The sequence below is a fragment of the Ambystoma mexicanum genome, chromosome 13 (genome assembly GCF_040938575.1).
Source record: "Ambystoma mexicanum isolate Mex_15411 chromosome 13, UKY_AmexF1_1, whole genome shotgun sequence".
Taxonomy (NCBI): Eukaryota; Metazoa; Chordata; class Amphibia; order Caudata; family Ambystomatidae; genus Ambystoma; species Ambystoma mexicanum.
This window is the reverse complement of record NC_090938.1, coordinates 790,111,951-790,135,487: the sequence shown is the minus strand read 5'-3', so window position 1 is coordinate 790,135,487 and position 23,537 is coordinate 790,111,951. Positions and strand designations below refer to the sequence as shown.

At 44.2% G+C, this 23,537-nt stretch overlaps 1 protein-coding gene and 1 long non-coding RNA gene across 3 annotated transcripts in view; one reads left to right on the top strand and one right to left on the bottom strand.

Annotated features, from left to right (window-relative positions):
- LOC138521977 (decapping and exoribonuclease protein-like) overlaps positions 1-23,537 on the bottom strand; it is a 263,723-nt gene that overhangs the window by 214,634 nt on the left and 25,552 nt on the right. The gene's annotated exons all lie outside the window — the stretch shown is intronic.
- LOC138521978 (uncharacterized) lies at positions 12,797-22,860 on the top strand. 2 transcript variants are annotated; one of them, XR_011283203.1, is made up of 4 exons: positions 12,797-13,297; positions 19,351-19,425; positions 20,084-20,273; positions 21,026-22,860. It is a non-coding gene; the product is annotated as an uncharacterized lncRNA (long non-coding RNA). The 2 variants fall into 2 exon arrangements; XR_011283202.1 differs by having other exon boundaries at positions 20,081-20,273.

The window sequence follows — 23,537 nt, the reverse complement described above, 5'->3', positions numbered from 1 at the left end:
TTTGAGCCTCGTGCATGGAGGACTGTAGACTAATGCTGCTGAAGTCATGTTTGTGCTCGCTGTTGGAGACCTGCTAGGTCACTTCCTGGGGTACATAACGAGGTAACTCTTGGGTCGTCAGTCTGCCTACAATGAGGAGAGGTAAGTGTATGGGGGCAAAGCAATGTGAATCAGTGAAAAAGAGTGGTAAATAAAAAGAGTGCCTGCTAGTGGTGAAGGGTTGTAATTGCCTCCTGGTTGAATGCAAAGGGCCTCTGTAGATAATAGGTTGTCCACAAAGCCATGACTGGTGGTAGCACCAGCTGCTCACCTACTAACCTGAGTAGTAATGGTGTAGGGGGAGACCTCCACATTCCACCTGCTGGACCTGCATAACTAGGGTGGAAGCAAAGAGAAGAGCAGGCGGCCTGCTGCATGAACCACTAGGCCCGCATGGGCAAGCAGACTTCAGGGCACAGCTGGGGACATGCAGACATTAAGCTTGGATCAACATGGGGGTCAGCAGCAAGTAAGCCACAAGAGGGGGGCCACTGACGTCCTGGTGAAACTGGAACAGACCACCGGCTGGAGGTGAGTATCCAAGGTCCTGGAGACACTGCAACAGGTATGTAGCTAGGGTCCATTGCTAGCAGTAGTCATGCTAACCAAGGTGAATAGGTAGGCATGCAATGGGGAGGCAGGCAGAGGGCAATAGGAGCAGGCAGTCTTCGGGCGGTGGAAGGCCCTGGTAAAAGAGTGTGCTAGGCATCCTGTGTTGGAATTAAAGAACTAAGGTAAAAGAAGCCGACTGCACAGCACAGAGAATATAGCAGCAGATAACCTGACAGACATGTGTGGAAGAAGAAGGAACATATACTAAGAAAGAAATGTGCATCTTATGAATATATGTTGCGTTGACTCATGAAGAATTATATTGCTACAAATGATCTTAGTAGCCAAGCGACTGTACTTGTTCATTAATGTGGCGATGTGGCCAGGAAAACAGTACTTCAAAAATTAGCATGATGACATGTCTCCATTCCTATGGCGTTCTGGGGCTGTAAGGAAAAAAATGGGTGGACATGGCAAGGCCCTACAGTAAAGGGGGGTTTACTAACTGCAGATGGAGATATACTGGCTAGCAGCCCAGGTGCAATTTGTGAGTTATTGGTATGGAACAGATGAGCTCCCACTGCACGTTACAGTTATTTTTTTTATAATGCGCTTAATACCGGAGAGCAGTTTCTAAGCACGAGCCCAGGATTTAAACCTGTGTTGCTATGCGTGTGTCTTGCTTCCAAGACACACGCCTTGCACCTGAGCTATTCTCCCGGTCTGGCACATTAAGCTGGAAAGGGCAGCAGTGGGGAAAGGGGATATGAAAACCTTGATACTAGATACCAGTTATAAGGAAGATTGCTCAATTGATCCGGTGCAAACATTGTTGTTAGCTTAGAGAGCTATCTTTACCGGAAATGCAGTGTACAGACCATATTTCCAGTGGCTGCTGTTATGGGACTTCCCGGACCTCTCCCCCACATGGGATACTTCACTGTGATCACATTGGATTAAGCTGAGGTCCCCGGTATTGAGGGACCTGTTTCCACAGGGGCAGCTTTTGACACCCCATACTTGGTGTGAAGGGCATAGGGTTTAGGGGTGTACCGAATAGTTAATTTACTATTCGCCCGAATACCGAATAGTTGGTCCAGCCATTCGGCTGGAGCCGAATAGTGAGCCGAATAGTTGTTTTTTTAGGTAAACATGTTCGTTCTAGGGCATCGTAAACAACATTTCAGTGACTAAACTAAGGAGGCCTTCTATTGTATGGGTATTCATGTTTATTAATTGGACACATCACTCTGTAAGCTTATTAAAAAGACACAAATAAATACAAAACAGATCTGGAAAAAGCCCAAGTCTACTTTACTCTTTGGTCACTAATAAGAGTAACCTGTAAGGGGAAGGTTATATTTCAGAACAACAAGCGTTCAACATTTTCTGCTAAGTGGCTACTTCTGTGTTCAGAATAAATATCTCCAGCTGCAGTGAACACTCTCTCGCTGTCCACACTGGTAGGAGGAGGTGCCAAGTATACACAAGCAACTTTTGCCAACCCTGGAAATCGACCACTGCTCATTTCCCACCACCCCAGCGGGTCTTCTGTTTTAGGGAGCAGCGGCTCACTCAAAAAGATAGTGAGGTCAGTGTCCATGGAACTAATTGATTGACTCACAACAGCCGTGGACTGCTGAATAACACTGTCCCAGAAGGCCCATATGCCACAAGGTGGAACACTCTTCTTGGGTGGTGCCTCGCCTTGCATATCAGGGTCTGCAGGTTGCCCCACAGGAGGGTGTGAGGTCTTCTCATAGAGGGCTAAGGCAGTAGAGTGGATTGCACATTTGACATTGTTGGCTACAACATAACTGAATTTCTTTTTTAATTTGAGCCGAGGATCGATACCTGTCGCCACCCAGTAGATAGGTATAGCCTCAATGTCTTTAACCCTTGCCTCTACAGCCTTCAAGTTTTCTTGCATGTGACATCATGTCTGACACAGATCGTTGCACAAAAAGGCCATCAGTGATGCAAAGCTGTAGGGTATGTGCAGAACACCCCACACTAACAGAGGCTGCATCTCTGAAGGCCTTGCACATGTTAACTGCATTATCGCGAAGAATCACGTGCACTTGGGAATGGCTAATCCTATTTTGGCACCAGTAGGGCTTCCGCCAAAAAGCCTCACACTGCAACAAAACTCCATGCCTTTTCATGTTGCTGGCTAGTCTATGGGCCTCATTACGACCCGGGCGGTAACCATGGCACTATTTGTGCCATGGTTGCCACCGGTAAACTACCGATTCCGCCATGGTGAATGGCGGAATTACTGCCCCATTCCAAGGTTGGCGGGGGCGGTAATTCCCCATTCACCATGGCCCGTCCCCATTCCCATTTGAGCCCCAATAGGGCTCAATGGGAATGGGTAAGGCGGTAATTACGGAACCGTAAATTGCGGTACCGTAATTACCTCCAAAGTCCCTTTGCGGGTCCCGTCCTTAAAGACTGGTAAAACCAGCCATTAAGGGAGGACCCGCAAAGGGACTTCAGAATAGGGCGGTATGGGATTACCGGTACCGGTGCCCTTACCGGTACCGGTAATCCCTTACCGCCTGGGTCGTAATGAGGCATTATGTCCCATTAAGCGTATACAAGATTTCACAGTATTATCAGGGGTCGAAATGCCCACAGTAAACGCTATTCATCAGAGCTCTGAACCTCTGAAGCAATACACTGGCTCACTTTTTCATACAGGTCAGGGAGGATGCGAGTTGAAAAAGATTTACGTGATGGTACTTTGTACCTAGGCTCCAACGTATGAAGTAAACGCACAAAACTCCCATCCTCAACAACAGAAAATGGTTGCAAGTCTAATGCTATCATTTGCCAATACTGCGATCCACAGCGTGTGCGTAAGGGCTGTCCAGAGGCCAGGCTTGCTTTTTTTACCATGCCCTCTTGCACTTTGCGTGAGTCACATTGCTGTTGATTCTTCCTACAACAGCCTCTTTTTTCCTTTCGTATTGAACATAATCATTGTGATGCGTGGACCGCAGATTATTGGTCAGTGCTGAATTGCTGCACTGTCTCGAGTTTGTAGAACCATGAGATAAAACCGCAAAACACACAGAACACACCGCCTTGGAGCTATCATCCAGTTTAATGGTAAAGTAATCCCAGACGGGGCTGGTTTTCTCCTTGGTACTACTCATGCTGACAATGAGGGGTTCTGCTTCTTTGGGCCAGGGATAGGGTTTCTGCTAGGCACGTTTCCTAGCTGTTGCTTGAGGGTCTTTACGTAAATCAGAATCTCGTACTGTAGCGAATTATGGCTCTGAGGCAGTATTCGGGCTTCAAAAAATGTTTTTAAAAAAACCTTTTAAAAAGGCATGTAAAATTATGTGATAAAGGAAATATGAGCATTCAATGACAAAAACCGAGTTTGAAATTGCCAGGAGTAGGAAGCTATTTATTTACATGCACTGACTGCGGCAAGCATAACATAGCAGATTTATCGGGCATACGCACTGAGTGGTGACCTCCCACCACAAGCTTCCCATGAATAGTAAAACCCTAATAGTACTCACCAGGATTGTAGGAACTAGGCACTAAGCAGTGATTTGCATCAAGGTGGTGGTGGAATGGCAAGCCAGTCTCTGAGACGAGCTTCCATGGTTGGTGTTGCATCTTTTCAGGGCAGTTGTATGACTAAAAGTAAAGGATTATGTTATGTGTGAGCAGCTGAGAACAGGGTTGTTAGAAAAGATTTCCAGTATGTGTAATCTTCCCTTCAGTTGTGAACCCCCCCAACCTTTTGCTGTTGTCTGACCATCCTAGTCTGACTTTTGCCAGCTGTACTGGGCTTTTGCTCATTTTGTTATGGGGAAACTGACATGCCCTTAAGGACAGTCAGTACTGGGAGACTTTGTTTCCCTTAGTCTTTTACTTTGTTGCTAGTTTTTAGCAACATGTAAACAGTGCACAAAGTGCCTTACAGTACATTGTGCTGGGGTCTTCCTTTCATTTTCAAGGCCCTCAAAGGATTTTTCGGTGAATGTACAAATGTGCCTTGGACAGAGCTGGCATTTTTAACCCTTTTGTATGGTCCATACTGCGTTTACTGCATTTGGCCCAAGACAGTGGGCAGTGCCTAAAATGGCCATGCCACATGGTCCTTTGTTCTGTCCTTATCTTGTCCCTTTGCCTTCCCCAGGTCGAGCAGACCCGGGAAATTCCTTATCTGGTCATGCAGACCCACGCACAAACCGAAGCTTTTGCAGGCTTCTGCATGCCTTGTGTGTTTGCCTCGAGGATGTGGGCTGGACTGTCTAGTTCTAAAACACATCCTGGGTGCCAGGATGTCTGGTGTGCTGAGAATGACTGGGACCAACGTGGTCCATGATTGGTCCACGTTTGGGATGCCTGTAGGTGAGCAGATCTCTCATTGGGTCCTCTTCGTTTTGGCGCAAAGGAGATTCAGGATAAAGAAGGCATCTTACACCCATTTCAGGTCGATCTCTTGAGTTCACACCGAACTTAGGAAAGGAGCCAAATATCCAGAAACCAAGAAGCAGAGCTGTGGAACCACTGGTGACCTGCTGGAAGGTTTGGCACTCTGAGCCTGCTGTGGTCCCATTGAACCCCTGTTTCTGATCAAACCTAGAAGGTCTGCAAAGGCGCTTCGACCCATTGGAATAGTGGGACCTTAACCTGTAAGCAGACCTTCTCAGAAGTGTTCCTGGACCAACCAGTAAACTGACCAGCTTGCACAGGATCTTTGCCCTGGAACCGCTGCCGTCTCGAGTTGACACTTGAGCATTTGGAGACTGTAAGCTCTGGGTATAAGGCCCTCTCCCGCCGAGTTTCGTACACCTTGCATTCCTAGGTCTGGAATTAGGAGAGTACGCCTGAAGCCGAGCATATGCGGTCACTGTGACACCTAACTGTGGTGACGAACTTCGTGGGTGCCTTGCTGCTGTGCCCCCCTGTGCCCTAAGAGTTGCTGCAGCGGAACTGGCCCGATCCCTTCACTAGGAGCGGAGAAATTGCCATTGTCCTGTCACGGAATCATCCCTGCAATGCAGCTCCTGAAAGCCACGGAGCCGCGCAACTGCAGGATTTGAACCTGCCACCGAGGTGAACTCGACTACCGAAGTATGGTCTGGAGTGCACCGAGGGTCGGTGAGTACTTGCAACCCTTACCGGTGGCCCCTGGTGCATCCATCCATTTTTACGCATGAGTGTCCCCTGAGGGCCACTCTGATTTATCGAAGTAGCCTGTGCTACTGAGCTATTCCCAACTCTTGGAGCCTGTTTTGCCCTTTTGTGGAGACCCTCTTTGAATAATGGGAACGTATTGTTCACTGCCTCACCCACCTTCCTGAGTCGCTACAGCCCCTGCAAGAGGCCCCGTTTTTGCTCAACCGCACAATCGCGTACACCAGCACTGAAAGTACTTTTGAGCACAAGGCTCCACTCATCATAGGGACTGGACTGCCTCTCAGTTAAGGTTTGAAAAGTGAAGGACGGCCTAAACGATATTTGCACTGTATGCTCCCTTTCTTTACAGGTTGTGGACCCTTACTGTGTACTATTCCTTTAGGCCATTGGTGACTGTCGCCCTCATTACGATACTGGCGCTAAACCATGGCGCTATTAGCACCATGGTTGGTGCCGGTATCGTAACGAGTCCGCCAATGTTCAATGGGGAATTACCACCCCATTCTAAGGTTGGCGGGGCGGTAATTCCCCACTGAACATTAGCCCTTCTCCATTCCCATTTTTGCCCCATAGGGCTCAATGGGACTGGGGAAGGCGCTAAGTACGGTACCACAAATTTCGGTACCGTACTTAGCACGAAGGTCCCTTTGCGGGTCCCTACTTTAACGGTTGGTCTAGACAAGCCGTTCAGGTCGGGTCACGAAAAGGGACATCGTAGTAAGGCGCTAATGGGTTAACGGCGCCCGAAGCCTTTTACGGCGCCGTTAACACATTAGTGCCAGGGTCGTAATGAGGCCCTGTATGTTTGTGTAATAGTAGTGTTGTGTTGGTTTAGTTATTACTGCTGAGATCTGCTTTGTGTATGATTTAAAAGGCCTTTAATAAATGTAGATGTATTTTTAATATATACACCTGACTGATAGTAATTTGTATGTCATTTGCTGTGTTTGCTCATTGTGGGCTTTCGATCACTCTCACCCCTCCTGAGACCTAGGGCCTCTTACACGGTAGGCGGTAAACCATGGTGCTATTAGCACCATGGTTGCCGCTGGTACCATACCGGTACCACCATGGAGGAAAGGAGAATTACCACCCCATTCCAAGGTTGGCAGGATGGTATTTCCCCCTTTCTCCATGGCCCTTCCCCATTCCCATTTTTGCCCCATAGGGCATAATGGGAATGGGGAAGGAGCTAATTACGGTACCGCAAATTGCGGTACCGTAATTAGTACCAAGGTCCCTTTGCGGGTCCCAACTTTAACGGCTGGTCTACACCAGCAGTTAAGGTCGGGCCCTGCAAAGGGACCTCGTAGTAAGGCGGTAAGGGTTAACGGTCACCGGTACCCTTACCGGTGACCGTTAACCCTTACCGCCTTCCGTGTAATGAGGCCCCTAGTCTTGACTGCCACCAATGCTACCTTGATTCGTCTGGCTGGTGGCGGCGGGCGGCAAGCATAATATAGCAGTCTTTCATTTATCAGGCATATGTACTGAGTGGTGACCTCCCACCTCAAGCTTCCCCTGAATAGTACAACCCCCATAGTACTCATCAGAATTGTAGGCACTAGGCAGTGATTTGCATCAAGGTGGTGGAATGGCAAGCCGGTCTCAGAGATGAGCTTCCTTGGTTGGTGCCGCGTCTTTTCTGGGCAGTTGTATAACTAAAAGTAAAGGATTATGTTATGTGTAAGTGGCTGCGAGCAGAGTGCACCAATGCTTACTTACCAACTAATACTTCACACGGAGGGTTCCGCAGCACCCACCCTTATACTCCTATGCCAGACCCCAAGCCCCCAGCACAGCAAGCCCCCAGCACTGACCAGAGGCCAATGCTGTCCCCTGTCACACCCCCACCCCACCTTGCAAACCACTCCCCTCTGGCATGCAAGTCCTAATGCTTCCTGGCTGCTGCAATATTGAGGCAAAGCTGGTAGCCCCAGATTCAAGTTTGAGTGGGCAATAGGGCAAATGTCTGAACCAAAAACACAAAAAGCTATTGTGGACCAGTTTTCTGGGTCATAGTTGGCCACTTTTTGGGGCCAGTTTGATGCGTTACTTTGCTATGCGGCTAATCGTTCAATTTTGACCAGTGTTGCTGAATAAATATTCCTTAAAATGCACAATTTGAATTGCATCACATTTTATCAAAAAACACCCTGTTGGGTACTAGTTAAACAGTGTCAGAAAAGGAACTGTGAGCCACTTTTCCTCGGTGCCAGAGACAATTTCATGCTTCCTTTGTGATCAGGCTGCAGTAGCCAATATGCAAACAGCCACTGCCACACTTTCTATGATTGGCTGTCATCTACCAAACAGGGAGAAGACAGCTAATCATAGAAAGTGGACTTCAGCTTCGAGTCATCATGGCAGAAACAATTCAGCCGAAACCGAAAAGCTGTTTTTCAGCCGAACTTCGGCTGAATAGTGACTCGAAGCCGAAGTTCGGTAAACCCCTAATATGGGTACACCTATGGAGCTGCTCCAGTTTTACAGGCTGAGAGCAGCTGTTCAAAAGAAAATGGGACTGCTGCCCGATTGAGCCCCCAGGGAATGTGCTAGTTGTTGCTATATCCATCTTGTACAGCTGCCGTGGGCTGCTGGCCACACTGTACAAGGGTATTTTAGACGGGATCCCAGAGGAAGGTGCTAAGGCCCAAGGAAGTGGACGGCGGAACTGGAAATGCAGGTAGCGGACGGATTTTGGAGGTCCATGTGCCTGCTCACTAAGACATTGTCAATGAATATGAGACTAAAACTAATTTGGTATAAAATCCTGCACATGTTGCACAACACACCAGGCAAACTGCGGAAACTATACCCTGAGCATGAAGACAGCTGCCCGAGGTGCGGTGGGTCAGACGCAAGCTATTTACACATGTTATCGGCCTTTCTGGAGCTTGGGCGGTTCTGGGAGGGGACCTACGATGCACTGTTCACTATCCTGGGGAGACAACCGGAGAAGTCACATATGACTGTGTTGTTTGGGAGATGGCAGGGAGTTCCAGAGAGGTAGGTGAGATCCTTTCTGAATATGACTTGCATGGTGGCCAAACGCTGCATATTAGGGAAGTGGAAAGACTTGTATCCACCAACTGTGAAGTACTGGCTGAGGGAGCTAATCTGGATTAGAGATTGTGAAGTTGCCGATGTAATATTGCCGCCAAGCTCATCTCGGCCGAAAGACATGTGGGGGGAATTTAGGACGTATTTTGGTGAAGACTCAGAATGTGATACATATTGAACCACATGGTAATTGATGTGATGATTGTACTTGCGTCCACTGTTATAATGCTGCTACTGTTTGTTGTGCCTGCCAAACTTAAATAAAGTTTTATCAAAAAAAGAAGTGCATTGCTACTTTTAGAAGGAAACCAGTATTAACGCAGCAGTATTGACTTGAGCCACACCAATATAACTCAGCACTGGTCTGGCTAGATGTTCGACTGCATTTTGATTGCTTCAAAATGGCTGCAACTGGAACCTATTTCCTCTTGGCACTCACAAGCAAGCGATAATGTTTGTTTTGCATCACTCAAGCCCTGCCTAATGAGGTTGTTTTCTTTGAACCATAACTATTGCAATTGCTATTGGAACTGCTTTATAAACAAACTTAGATCAGCTATAGTAAATCTTTTATAATAAGCCTGCAGCTGCCAATGGCATGTGGGTAGCGCCGCAAAGGGCCGGGAGAGGCAAAGGAATGGTGGTCTTCTTTGAAGTTCTTGTGATATGTAGGAAACAAACTAAAAGTGGACTCCTTAGGAGTGAGATCATGAGCGTGTAAATCCACGCCTCTCTCAAACGGCTCAATGTATTTGGAAATGTATAAGAACTGCAGAAATCTGGGAGGGGCACGGGATTTCCTGTCCATGCATAACATTGTTTTATGAACCAGTGGCCTTGCTCAATGGATTGCTCACGCCATGCTTTTGGCAGCCGTTTGTTGCATGCATGGATCAGAAAGCTGGATTCACAAACTCATTTCCAGTAGGATGGCCTATTTACCCATGGCTAAAATGTGAAACCATTTCATTCAATCTATAAGCAAGTTATTTGCAGTAGCTCAGATGTTTGCGTCACTTACTCGTAACAGGACTAAATGGTGAGGATGAGTTACTGTCAAGCACTAACAATAGCTAACACCCTCACGGACATGGCTTTAACCAAAAAGTTACCCAGCCTACCCATGATAAAGGGAGGAGCTTAGACTGGCTAGCAGATTTAAACTGTGATATTGAAATCACCGCTATTGCACCGCAACCATGGACGGATCATCATCTTCTCTCATTTGCACTCACAGCAAGTACTCCTATAATCAAATCTAACCCTATAGCACCTCCATGCCCGACGAGGAACAAATGAAACATCACGGCGGACGCCATCATGCCACATGTGATCCCCATCCTAAACTCCCTAGAGAACACCTCAGAACGAAACTTGCTAGTGGATGTTTATAACACCACAATGACCAAAACAAAAACTTTACACACCGAAAAAAGAAAACTAGAAGCCTTACGGAAGCGCGTCCCGTCTATAGAGAATAAAACCAATCTGACAAACCTTTTGGCCAAATATATAGAAGAGATACTTCGAACCAAACGTGAGACGTACAATGATAGAATTAACCAAGCTAGCTCTAGTGCTAAAGAGCTCTTCATTATTCTTAGAGAAATGGAGGCGCCTAACCCCCCCCCCCCCCCCCGTAGATCCGTGCCTAAAAGACAAACTCTGGTGTACCAACATACAGAATGCTCTCACCAATAAAATAGCTACTTTGCAAACCAAAATTGCAGACAAACGTCAAAACTTTACCAACTTAGATACGACACACCGTACCCAAAAACCACCTACTAAACCTTCCCAAGGTTTCAAATTTTCTAAAGTCTCCGTCCGTAGGTACAAAAAATCATTGCTTCCCTTAAACCTTCAAGATGCCACGGAGATAGCTACCTTGCCCAAATTATCAAAGAAGCCGCCAGAGACCTGGCCCCATTCATAACCAAATTAATCAATGCCACATACACCTCAGGTATTGTACCCAGTAACCTAAAGGAATCATGGGTACTACCACTCCTTAAAAAGACAATCAGTAACTTATTTGAAAAACATGTTTTTTGCATGTTAAGTCACTAACCCAAAAGCTCAAATATCTGCATACTTAACTCACACAAACATCCACACAACCACCCTCTCGCACAGCAAACCGCACGCACTTCACCACACCGCAACAACAAACAAACAACCCACAAGTCGCACCAACAGCACAAGAGCACTCACATCGATCCGATACTCGCACCCAAGCTCAGCGCACAGTGAAAACCGAACTGAAGCTGCCAACAGGACATCCCTTTTCTCACTTTCATAATCACCTCTTCACCCGACTAAACCCACCCGCCTTCTTGTTTGCAGATCCGTCTGAGCGCCTGGGGACCAATTCCGTTGTTGACGGTGCGCGATACAAATAACTTCAACATTAACCAAACTAAACCAATCTGAGGGCAGCCAATATAACTCAAAAATAAGAATTGATGGAAATATTTGGCACTCTCTAGTGGCATTGTCTCGTATGACTTTTCTCTCGCCTGGGGCATTACCTGGGTCAGGCGGACAGTTTCTTTGCACCCTATGGTTCAGCACCCACCTGTTCGGCACCATGCCTCGGGGGACACCAAGCCTGTCATGGGGGACCAGTTTTAGGAGATTCAGCTAGAGGGGAGCCAGGGATGTGCAGAGAGACCCCTGACCTCATGTAATTGGGGGAGAGAGTCACTTAAGTGTGTGGTAAGAGGGTGTTGCGCATGGGGGACCCGTTCAAATCTGAAACCATTTTCATGGCCAGACCCTGAGCTCCCAGGTGCTTTAACCTACTCTAATTACCCACACCCCTACTTCATGGGTTGTGTCCTACACCCCACACCCCTCTGCACCTGCACCCTTCACGTTCTTCATCCCCCAGACCATTCACCCCCTCATCGGCCTGCACTCTCATCCTGCATGACTTTATCTGCATCATTCACTAACCCCCACCCATCCCCATCTTTAGCTCCGGACCCATCACCCCCTCATGGGCCAGCCCTCTCATCCTGCATGACTCTATCTGCTTCATTCACTAATCCCCACCCATCCCCATCTTTAGCTCCGGACCAGTCACTCCCTCATGGGGCAGCCCCCTCATCCTGCATGACTCTATCTACTTCATTCACTGACCCCCGCCCATCCCCATCCTTAACCCCAGACCCTTCGTCGCAGCCATCCCCATCCACCAGTCCCAGACCCCTCACTGCCTCATGGACCAGCCCTCTCATCCTGCATGACTCTATCTGCTTCATTCACTGACCCCTGCCCATCCCCATCCTCAGCCCTGGACCCTTCCCCCCTCATGGTCCAGCCCTCTCATCCTGCATGACTTTGTAAAGGAATGAGTCCCCCTTCCCCCTCAAACTGAATGTAGTGAAGGTAGACCTCCTCTACCTCAAACCGATTGATGATAAACTATTGGGGTGATCAGTGACTCTAAATGGTGTAGAAATTAGAATTCTAGTGCCTTACAGAGAAGCGCTCTGTAAGACGATCTATTTTATGAAGTCAGAATGTCCTGTACAGTAGAGAATGTGATAGGTAATACATGTTATAATAGATTATCAAAGAAACTAGACTCAAATTGGACCAGGTATCAAAAATATGACCAGAAGTAGGGTGATCCACCATTTTGTGATAGGTCAGGCATTTTGTAATGTGGACAGCCAGTTTGGGTTTAAAGACGGGGTCAGGCACTCTAAAATGGGTGCTGTGCATACAAATAAATGCTTTTCTGTAAAACTATGTTGAAATAATATAAGAATGACCTCATGGTAGTTCATTGAGAGTTCAGTAGTCAAGGACATGGTGTCTGAGCTTCATATCTCTAATCTTGACAGTGACGGGCCGTGGGAGCGAGGTAGCAGTCAAGGAAAGACAGTGCTTGATGCATTCAGCTGATTTAATAAGCAGAGAGGATACAGCTGATGCCCATATTTGGGCCTCTGGGCCAGGAAACCATGATGCAGTTGCTAAAAATGTCTCAGGATTGATGTCATTGGTGTTCCCATTTTAAAGGTCAGGTACAGCACACATAATCTTAATCAGTAACAGATGTGGGTATGACATGGGAGCTTTTGTGAATTGGCAACCCGGTCAGCCAATCCTCGAGGAGGAAGGGGCTTGTCTTGGAATGCCTGAACCAATGAGAGTGTTCTGCATCAAACATAGGGAACTGAGCCAACCAAGAAGTGTATAAAAGGCAGGGTTTTATTCAGAATTGTAGCAGAGTTCCAGAGATGCCCTTGCTGTATGAAGATGTGTCCTGCTTGGAAGAAATAAAACCTGATGACTTTTTGAAACCAGTCTGAGTGTCCTGCTTGCCTATGAATGTCTTCCTGACCACAGAGATGCCAGGGCCCAGAGAGAGATGGTGTCGGGACAATCTTTACATTTGGTGAGCCAAAGCCAGGAGGCTTAGGATGACATCTCTTCAAGTCCAAAGATCCTGGAGATACAGGTAAGCCATGCTATGAGGCCTGGAAGAAGGGGAGAGAGAGAATGAGGCAGGAAGACAGATGGGGGACACTGCAGCTGCCCGCCCACTACTAGAAGAAAATGGTCTTGCAGGCCTGATAGCATGGCAGAGGCCATTGGTGCCAGGGGAATGAAGGTGACTGTTTTTTTGGCAGTTTTCCAAGAAAAATTATTTAAAAGTTATTTTTCAAAATATTCCAAGAAAAATTATTTTGAGTTATTTTTTCCCCAAAAAGAATTAATTATTATTTAAAAAATCCACTTTTGGGAGACGCATTTTAGGAAAATATTTTTTACGTTTTTCTGAAAAGTTTTCTAGAAGAAAAAAGAAAAAACTTTAAAGTCACTTTGGGAGACTACTCTTAGAAGAATTATTTTTGAGTTAAATGTTTTAACAGCTTTTCGAAACAACTTTAAAGCACTCATGGGGAACCCCTCTAAGAAAAATGTTTGGAGATTATCTGTTGACGGTCTTTCAGATACCATTTTTACCACTTGCAGGGAACCTCCCTAAGAATTATTTTTTTTTAAAAGTGTAATATAAGTAGTTTAGATCAAGTAACAGAGAATGGGAATTAACTCAAGATGTTGAGCATTAAGGAGTTATTGAGAACTTGACTTGAGTGTGGCCAAGCAAGTAAATCATGAAAGAGGCCACGATAAAGAGGATACGCCCCATACCTAAATTTTAAAGAACATTAGAAGAAATTTTAACCTAGAGTCACGTAGCGGAACACGTAGAAAACGTATTCGATTAAAGGCAAATCTAAAGAGGTTAATTTACACTTCATATGAAGTATTTTTAGAGGGCAAGACAAGTCTTAAAGAGAAGATTGTAGAAGATATATGTGACCAGTCGAGTCTGTTTTTTCTTGTTTGTTGTTGTCTGTTTTGTTTTATGTGGTGCGTTCTATGTTATATGTGTGCACTGTACATTTTGTTTATGTTTTAGGAGTAAGAAAATATATTTTTTAGTGATTTAGAAAAATTGGCACCGAGCCAGAAAACTTAAATGTTCAATTATGGAGAACAAAAATTAGATAAATATATGCTATGGATCAAAGTAAGCAGGATTGTGTTGTTTAAATGTTGATAAAAATAATACTTGGTAAATAAATGAAAAAACAGTTGAAGAAAGTGCTGCACTTCAAACTCTCATTGAAACCAAAATCCAGTAACTACGGAGTTATTTCTTGTAGTTGTTAAGATTAGACCAGTTGAGCTGTCCAAATAACTTTACATGATAAGGTTTCACATTTGGCTTATCAGAAACGAAGGACAGAGAAAATATGCCTTTTAAAGAATGATTTGTGCTTTTCAAAAAATGCATAGGCACTTTGAAAACTCTGCGGTAGAAAAATGCAAGAAGACAGAAGGCTAATCTGTTGTATTTATGGGGTCAACACCTTTAAGAAGCTAATAAACTTTGTATGGTACAGAACCACATTGGATTTGCAAGGATTCTTGAACAGAGAAAGGAGATTTATGTTAGAAATGCATAGTTGACAGAGTGCCAAGATAGCCATGCACTGCTGAAGAAATTAATAGTGTTTGCTTCACAAGCTATGCAGTTAAAATGAGATGAGCTATGTTCACAGTGAACGGTCTTGGGAGTGGAATGTGGTTTAGAACTGTGTGTGCGGCAGACATGACAAGTAGACAAATGATGCAGAAACAGATGTCAGGAAGGTTCCTGCTTGAAGCCGGAGCAAGTTAACTTTTTAAAGTGACTGAGAGGTTGTTTCAACTGATGTTTTAAAATTGAAGAACTGAAGAGTTTGGTTTATTTTATATTGTTAGAACACTTTTAGAGGAGTTTTTTTGATTATGCTAAAAGTGAGCTGACAATGGATGCTTTTTGATTAATAAGTAATATTTATAGACTATTTGATGTTACGTATCACAGGTGAATAGAGAAGGAGGCATGTTATTATTTTAAATGGCATGGGTTTTTTATGTGTGCCATGATTGGGAATAGTGCACTGCAATAGCATGAAGTGTGAAAGCATGCAAGGAAAACAGTGTATTGAATATGTTTGAAAGGAGGACATTGGGGTAGGCACAGCAAATATCTATTGAAAAGGAAAAGGAATAGGCAATTTTGTTAGTAGATAAAATATGATAAATGTAGGTGGAAATGCAATCTTTACATTTCTACACAAGGGAAACAGTGACTATTGAAAAGAAAGTATGCACATGAGAAGGTATGCATACAGATGCATATAAATGAAAGGACATTTATGTGGATGCATGTAATGGGAAGCATCCATGTAGATGCACTGACATGAGAAAAAATACATGCATGCACATTTGCAAGCACGCATTAACGAGTATACAGAATATTTTTATTTTACAGTTAAATTGGTAGCTGGCATAGACAATAGTTGGCCCCTTTTGAAAAACCTTGGACAAACACATTTATATTTTCCTATGGTCATAGGTAAAGACTGGTTCAAAACCTGAGGGAGTGGTATTGAGATTACAGGACCGAAATGCAGCAATACCGCACGATGGAGCAGCCTTGAGGAAAATTCTGCTAAAGTGAAAATTGGCTCATGATAAAGAGAGTCAAGAATGTGGCACTTGTGCATTACATGCAAAATAATTAAGCAGGCTTTTGTACACAACAGCTTGCGAAGGTCAAAGCTGATTAAATAGAGAAAATATTTAGGAGTAATGGAAGAGTTACAAATCGCAAACAAGTGAGTGCATCGCTGGCAGGCTTTTTGAGTCAATAGCTTGCACCAATGCACTTTGAAAAAGTGAAAGGCTTGTTCTGCCTCAGGCATGAGAGCCTTGCCTATAGACAAGGTGTTTTAAAATAAAGACTAGAATAATAAGCGGGCAGGTTATGTCAGGCAAGGACAGAGTAACCTTCCGTGGTGAAAAGGAAGGTGACAAGAAGGCCTTGAAGCGTGCTTTATTCAGTAAATAAAGAAGCAAGATGGTCATATTTAAATGTATCTCTATCTTGGCCATCAGAATCACTGGCGCAATTAGAGCGACTTAAAAGGGCAACATCATTTAGAGAGGGACTTAAAAGGGCAACATCATGGAGGGGGGGAGTTGCCACCTTATGTGAGCAAAATTGAGGTTGTGGCTGGGAAGAAGGCGGTGTGGGAATATTGCCCCTGCTGTGGACAGACAAACAATGAGAAACGAGAGTGAGTTTGGGGCTTCACAGTTTCCCTTGCTAGAGAAAGGACGAGCCAGATCACAGTATGTACCTTCACCCCAGATGGGCAAGGATAATTTAAGGTACAAGCTCCCGAGTTTTGACTTCTGGCCCTCGGAAATGGATACATGAATTAGGAAAAATGGCAGGAGGAACTACATTAGCTTTAAGGGACATTAAGGGTCTCCTGATTGCCATCCTTGCAGAAAGAGCTGATGACATTTGGTCAAAGGCAAGATATTTGAGTATTATGGCTTAATGACAGAGCGCTGTTTAAACAATTGTAGGGTGGCAGTCTGGAAAGCATTTAGAGTGCTATATCCAGACACTCCAGATGGGAGAGCTATCAAAATGCCAAAGGCTGTCAGAGCTCGTGCCAACGCAGCCTAAGGAATTAGCGGGCCTGGAAGCAAGGCCATGGTCAGAGATGCAGCTGACCATCGCGCATTAGTGCAGATTACTGCAAGAAAAGAATTGCAAGAAAAATAATGCTAGGAAAGTGAAAAAGTGAAAATACTGCAGAACATGTTTTCAAATACACCATTGAAAGGGGAATGTGAATAGTGGAGACAAATCAGGTCCACGGTAGGCAGCATGCATGGGTTTGCTCCGCGAGGAAGAGGTTTTCAGAATAATCAGGGAAGCGTTCAGAGTAACCAAGGTGGGGTTCAAAGCATGCAGGAGAATAGTCAAAGCATACAGGAGAGGCAAATTAGGAGACCTCCTGCAAATTGGATATGAGGTATGTTAGAACATTTTGCACGCATATGTAGAAGCCAAGGAATCATGCAGAATGGAGAATTCTAGAGAGAGGAGACAGCATGCCCCCTAGTGTATAAGCTCTCAAGTCAAGGAAGGATTTTGCCAAGGATCAGACATCGTATCAGACATAAGCGCTGGGAGTGCAGCAGGTACAGCAGTTTAGGAAAGGTGAAAACCAAATTTACTGCAGAGGGCAAGTAAGTGAGCCCATATGCAGGCTCAGCAATGTGCAAACATGAAATAAACAATGACACGTAGGAATGAAAGTGTTGGGTTTCACAGGGAGAAATGATTTTATAAAAACAGAGGAACGCATGCATCCACAGTAGGACAGCCTCATAGGGTGACTTGATGTGTTCAGAATTATTAGTGACACTATGGGCCTCATTACAGGTCGGGCGGTCCAGAATTAACAGTGGCGGTAGACCCGCCGCCACTGTTAATTCCGGACCGCCTGATCCCGAGTCCTGCAGGCGGGTTGTGATCTTCCCGCCAGGTCTGACCTGGCGGGTTGAACACCTCCCGAGTCCTGCAGGTGGACGTGGAAACACCAGCACCATCACGAGATGGTCCTGGTGTTTCCACTTCCCCAATCCCATTGAGTCCTATGGGACTCAATGGGAATGGGGATTTACACCATTCCGTCTCCGGGATTCCCAGGACACCAGGGTCGTAATGCCCTGGTATTTCCGGGAGTCATGGAGACGGAATGGTAATACGAGTCTGGCGGTAACCAGGTGGTTTTACCGCCGCAGTTACCGCCGGACTTGTAATGAGGCCCTATGTCTTAAAGAGTGCCACAAATTAATATGGCAAAGGGAGAACAACTTTTGGTCCAGTGGTAGACATTGGGACTGTATGTCCGTGGAGTAAAGACATAAAGGTGGTGAATGAATATTAGAAGATTGAAGGTGTTTCTGAGGACTATAAATGTAGTTTTTTTGTTTAGTGAGAAATTAGCAGTCTCTGAAGGCGAGTGTGTTATGATGATTTTTTTGTATATGCGTAACAGGCACTTGCCAACATTTTGAGGAAAGAAGTGGACAATGCAAGCCTAAAGCATGATGATGTTGTTTAGGTAATCAAAGAAAAGCGTGTTTTGTTTTGTTTTGAGAAATGCACCATTTAAATATGGGTATATCCATAGGGGCATGTATAAGGCAGAAGGCCGATGAGATAGTTCTGATAAGAACCAAGGTTTTTTTATTATTGTGGTAAAAGCGTGGTATTATAGATAATTGTGTGACCTAAGAGAAAGTGGTGAGAGTATATGATGAGTTTAGTCTCAGACCACAGATATTTATGCACAAAGAGGGGGGACAAATGACCTCTATGAAATTAGAGACAGTCATAGAGTAAGGAGTGAATAATACAAATGGAGCATGGAGGACAGTAATGGTTCTCATAAAAAGTTTTAGGTTAAGTAACATCACAGATGAAGATATATATAGATAGGGTTTAATGGAGTATGAAGTGGTGCTTTCTTTAGGGACATCACACATTAAAAAGAAAGGAAAGAAAATATTTCAGTGTGTATTTAACAATGATATAGCAACAACCAGAATAAATAAAAGAAGATTGGAAAGAGTGCCAAGAACGTTAGGCAGACTTTGGGCCTTTTTTGGCATAGGTCCAGAAAAATGAATTAGGAGAAGATGAAAATATTTGATTTACCTTAAACCGTACAGGAGTAAAAGAGCTCAGTTTAAAAGATTGATGGCATTAGGATGAAAAAAGAAATTTATATAAATAAATATATAAATAAATAAAAAATGAATGAAAGGGAAAAATGATTAAAGAAATGATTGGATGAATGAATGAATAGGGACTTAAATAGGGAGCATAAAATAAGCAAAATCAAAAATTTTGCACACAAAAAACCGCATCAATAAGGGTTATATGCCAACATTAAAAAATATGCGCAGAGCAATAAAAAAGCATCAGGGAGTAACGGAAAACTAGAAAAGGGGTATGGTTGACCAAAATTGGGTTAACCATACAAGGAATATTTTGAAAAGACTCAATTCAAGAAGAAAATACAAGGGTAAGTAAAATTACAATTTTTTAAGTGTTTGTAACAATGTTGGTTTATGTTACAGATGAAAATCATGGACCTTGCGTGCACGTAGGAGGAATGTCTGCATGGCCTTAAATAGGGAGTAAAGAAAAAAGAGGTACGTACTGGTTCACGCTATAAGGGCTTTGACACACTATTGATCATTACTAAGAGTAAGAGGATCCAGGTGAGTAACAGAAAAAGAGGTATGTGGAGACACAGTGTCTTCAAGTGTGTAGCCATTTTCCCCAAGATAGGTGCAATCAGGTGTGAAGAGAGTATCAAATAGATGAAAGCATGGTCCCGGGAGGATAGCTCAGTGGCAACGTTTTCGCCTAAGAGCAAGACGACTCGAAGCACCACATGTTCGATCCCGGGGTCCGCCCAATTAAGAAAAAAAAACCAATTAAGAAACTAAAAAAAAAAAAAAACTATTCCTGTAACAGCACCTCGTTGCCCACTGCGGGCTGTGTGGGCGCATTAAAAATGCAAATAAATAAATAAATTTAAAAAATGGCCACTTCAGACAAACGCAGAAAACAGAAGTCAAATTGAAGGTGGATAACCATTTTTGTATTTATGCGATGCCAAAGGGGGTTGACTTGGCGAGTGTATAAAAATGTTCAGAATAGGCAAACAATGTAGTTTTATGATAGAACTAAAGGCACGTAGTAAGAATTGGTGCCATAGTCTAGAAAAACAGGGGTAGACTAGATTAAGTATAGTGGGATAAGGAGGAGATATTGTGCAGCAAAATGTTCTGTTTGTTTTAGCAGGATGAAAGCCAAGCACAGGAAGAAAAGACCATGGTCCAATGCGATTCAGAGAAAGATGGTGAAGCAAGGCAGAATGAAGCATTTACAGCATAACAGGAAGCATTTACAGCATAGCAGGAAGCATTTACAGCTGAGCGGCAAGCATTTACAGCTGAGCGGCAAGCATTTAGAGTAAAGCAGAGAAAGAGGCGTAAGTACTAGCCCTAGCATTGAACAGGGCTGGTGAAGAGTGGTATTGTTTTGTGCACCAACGAGTTAGGGAAGGCCTGTGAGTTAACTGGGCTGAAAAAAGATAGAAGTGAATCTAGAAAGTATTTTTTGTTAGCAGCAAGGTAACAGAATTTAGGTTAAGAAGTAACTTGACCTCCTTGCCAGTACCCGAATGACTTTTGTCTCTATTCCAATTTCTAACAGAGAACAGGGATCCCTGCAATTGACATCTTCATCTCCTACAAATGCGACTAGGAGATTGAGAAGACAACGACCTGCATTTCTTGAGATGTTGTTTGTATTGATTAAGTATCATTTCAAGTGTCTCTACATGAAGGGACAGATATAATGTGTATGAAGAGAAAGCCCAGATGACATAAGGGCAGAGGAAAATTAGGACATAGGTAAATGTATTTATTACCTAAAACTATAGGCTTATTGTAAATAAATCAAGTTCCAGCAGGTTGACCATGTACAGTAAGATAAAAGACAATATGTACAAAAAAGTGAGAAAATTAGTAACTTTTGTATACACAGAACTAAATTGTTTGATAGCTTTGTCTAGGAGGTAGGGGTGTTCAGAAAATAGAATAATATTGTTTGTTTAGAAGGCAGGTACATTTTGGTAGAACACACAAAAAGGGATTTGAAGGGATGGGTTGACAGGAAATGTATTGATAATAAGAGGCATACTTATTTTGCAAAGAAAACTCATCCAGTTTTATATTACAGATAGACAACGAGGGATCTATATGACTCAGAGAATTGGCAGACTATAACCACAGGAGGAGAAAGAAGTCTCTGAGGAACCCAACTAAAAGCCCTGTTAAAGGAACCATTTGTCTGAATGTTTCTGCAGAAGACTCCCCCATTCTTGTGTTCCCTTGCTAAAATGCCCCCTCTTTTGGACTTATTTGAACAATGAATATGAGTGCTCTATGTAAACAGAGACACTCAAATGCGAAAGGACTTTCTTGTGAATAAAAGGGCCTGAGGACTTGCTGCAGAGCAGCTCAAAAGCGAGGACAAAATCAACAGGAAACAGACGGTCCGCAGATGCCAAACCGAGATGAGTCAGTGGAAGATATGCGAGGGGAAAGTGTATTGATGAGAAGAAAAATACATGTTGTGAATATTGAAAATATACATGGGCAAGAGAATGGGAGCAAGGAAAGAAATTGTTGTGGGGTGGGAGTAGCAGAAAGGATTTGGACTATGAGCCACGATATGGACAAAATGTATGAAGACAATGGGCTAAGGGGTTACCTCAAAGATTGACCAAACTCTCGAGTCATGGGGGCTCTAAAAATATCTGAGGCATATAGTTAGTTTAAAGTAAACTGGGGAATAGAGGTAGTGCTCAAATAAAAGTAAATAAAAGTAGTTTTTAGGGACTCATACAGGTTTAGACTAGGAGAGTATAATGTGTTAGTACTGACGTTGTAGAAATGTGTTAGAATACCTCTTAGATTAAAGTAAATTGTCTATAGAAAAGGGTGATTAGGTCAGAAATATGTAGGTACATTGAAAATTGAGGAGGGTGGACATGGGTGTAGTTGTAAGTATTGAGTAGATGACTACATACTATACTGAGGGGGGAGTGTAAAGGAATGAGTCTGCCTTCCCCCTCAAACTGAATGTAGTAGAGGTAGACCCCCTCTACCTCAAACCGATTGATGATAAACTTTTGGGGTGATCAGTGACTCTAAATGGTGTAGAAATTAGAATTCTAGTGCCTTACAGAGAAGCGCTCTGGAGGACGATCTATTTTAAGAAATCAGAATGTCATGTACAGTAGAGAATGTGATAGGTAATACATGTTATGATATATTAGCAAAGAAACTAAACTCAAATCAGACCAGGTATCAAAATATGACCAGACATAGGGTGATCCACCATTTTGTGATAGGTCAGGCAATTTATAATGTGGACAGCCATTTTGGGTTTAAAGACAGGGTCAGGCACTCTAAAATGGATTTTGGGCATACAAATAAATGAATTTATGTAAAGCCATGTTGAAATAATATAAGAATGACCTCATGGTAGTTCATTGAGAGTTCAGTAGTCAAGGACACGTTGTCTGGGCTTCATATCTCTAATCTTGACAGTGACGGGCCGTGGGAGTGAGGTAACAGTCAAGGAAAGTAAGTGGATGATGCATTCAGCTCGTTTAATTAGAAGAGAGGATACAGCTGATGCCCATATTTGGGCCTCTGGGACAGGAAACGATGATGCAGTTGCTAAATATGTCTCAGGATTGATGTCATTGGTGTTCCCATTTGAAAGGTCAGGTACAGCACACACAATCATAATCAGTAACAGATGTGGTGACATGGGATCTTTTGTGAATTGGCAACCCGGTCAGCCAATCCTCGAGGAGGAAGGGGCTTGTCATGGAATGCCTGAACCAATGAGAGTGTTCTGCATCACACATAGGGAACTGAGCCAACCAAGAAGTGGATACAAGGCAGGGTTTTACTCAGAATAGTAGCAGAGTTCCAGAGATGCCCTTGCTGTATGAAGATGTGTCCTGCTTGGAAGAAATAAAACCTGATGACTTTTTGAAACCAGTCTGAGTGTCCTGCTTGCCTATGAATGTCTTCCTGACCACAGATATGCCAGGGCCCAGAGAGAGATGGTGTTGGGACAATCTTTACATTTGGCGAGCCAAAGCCAGGAGGCTTAGGATGACATCTCTTTAAGTCCAAAGATCCTGGAGATACAGGTAAGCCATGCTATGAGGCCTGGAAGAAGGGGAGAGAGAGAATGAGGCAGGGAGACAGATGGGGGACACTGCAGCTGCCCACCCACTACTAGAAGAAAATGGTCTTGCAGGCCTGATAGCATGGCAAAGGCCATTGGTGCCAGGGGAATGAAGGTGTTGTATGATGGTGTGTCCTGCTTGGAAACCCGATGACTTTTTGAAACCAGTCTGAGTGTCCTGCATGCCAATGAGTGTCTTCCTGACCTCAGGGATGCCAGGGCCCAGAGAGAGATAGTGTTTGGACAATCTTTACAACTTTATCTGCTTAATTCACTGACTCCCGCCCATCCCCATCTTTAGCTCCCGACCCGTCACCCCCTCATGGGCTAGCCCTCTCATCCTGCATGACTCTATCTGCTTCATTCACGTACTCCCACCCATCCCCATCCTCCTCAGCCCCAGACCCTTCATTCCAGCCATCCCATCCAACAGCCCCCGATTTTTCACCCCCTCATGGGCCAGCCCTCTCATCCTGAATGA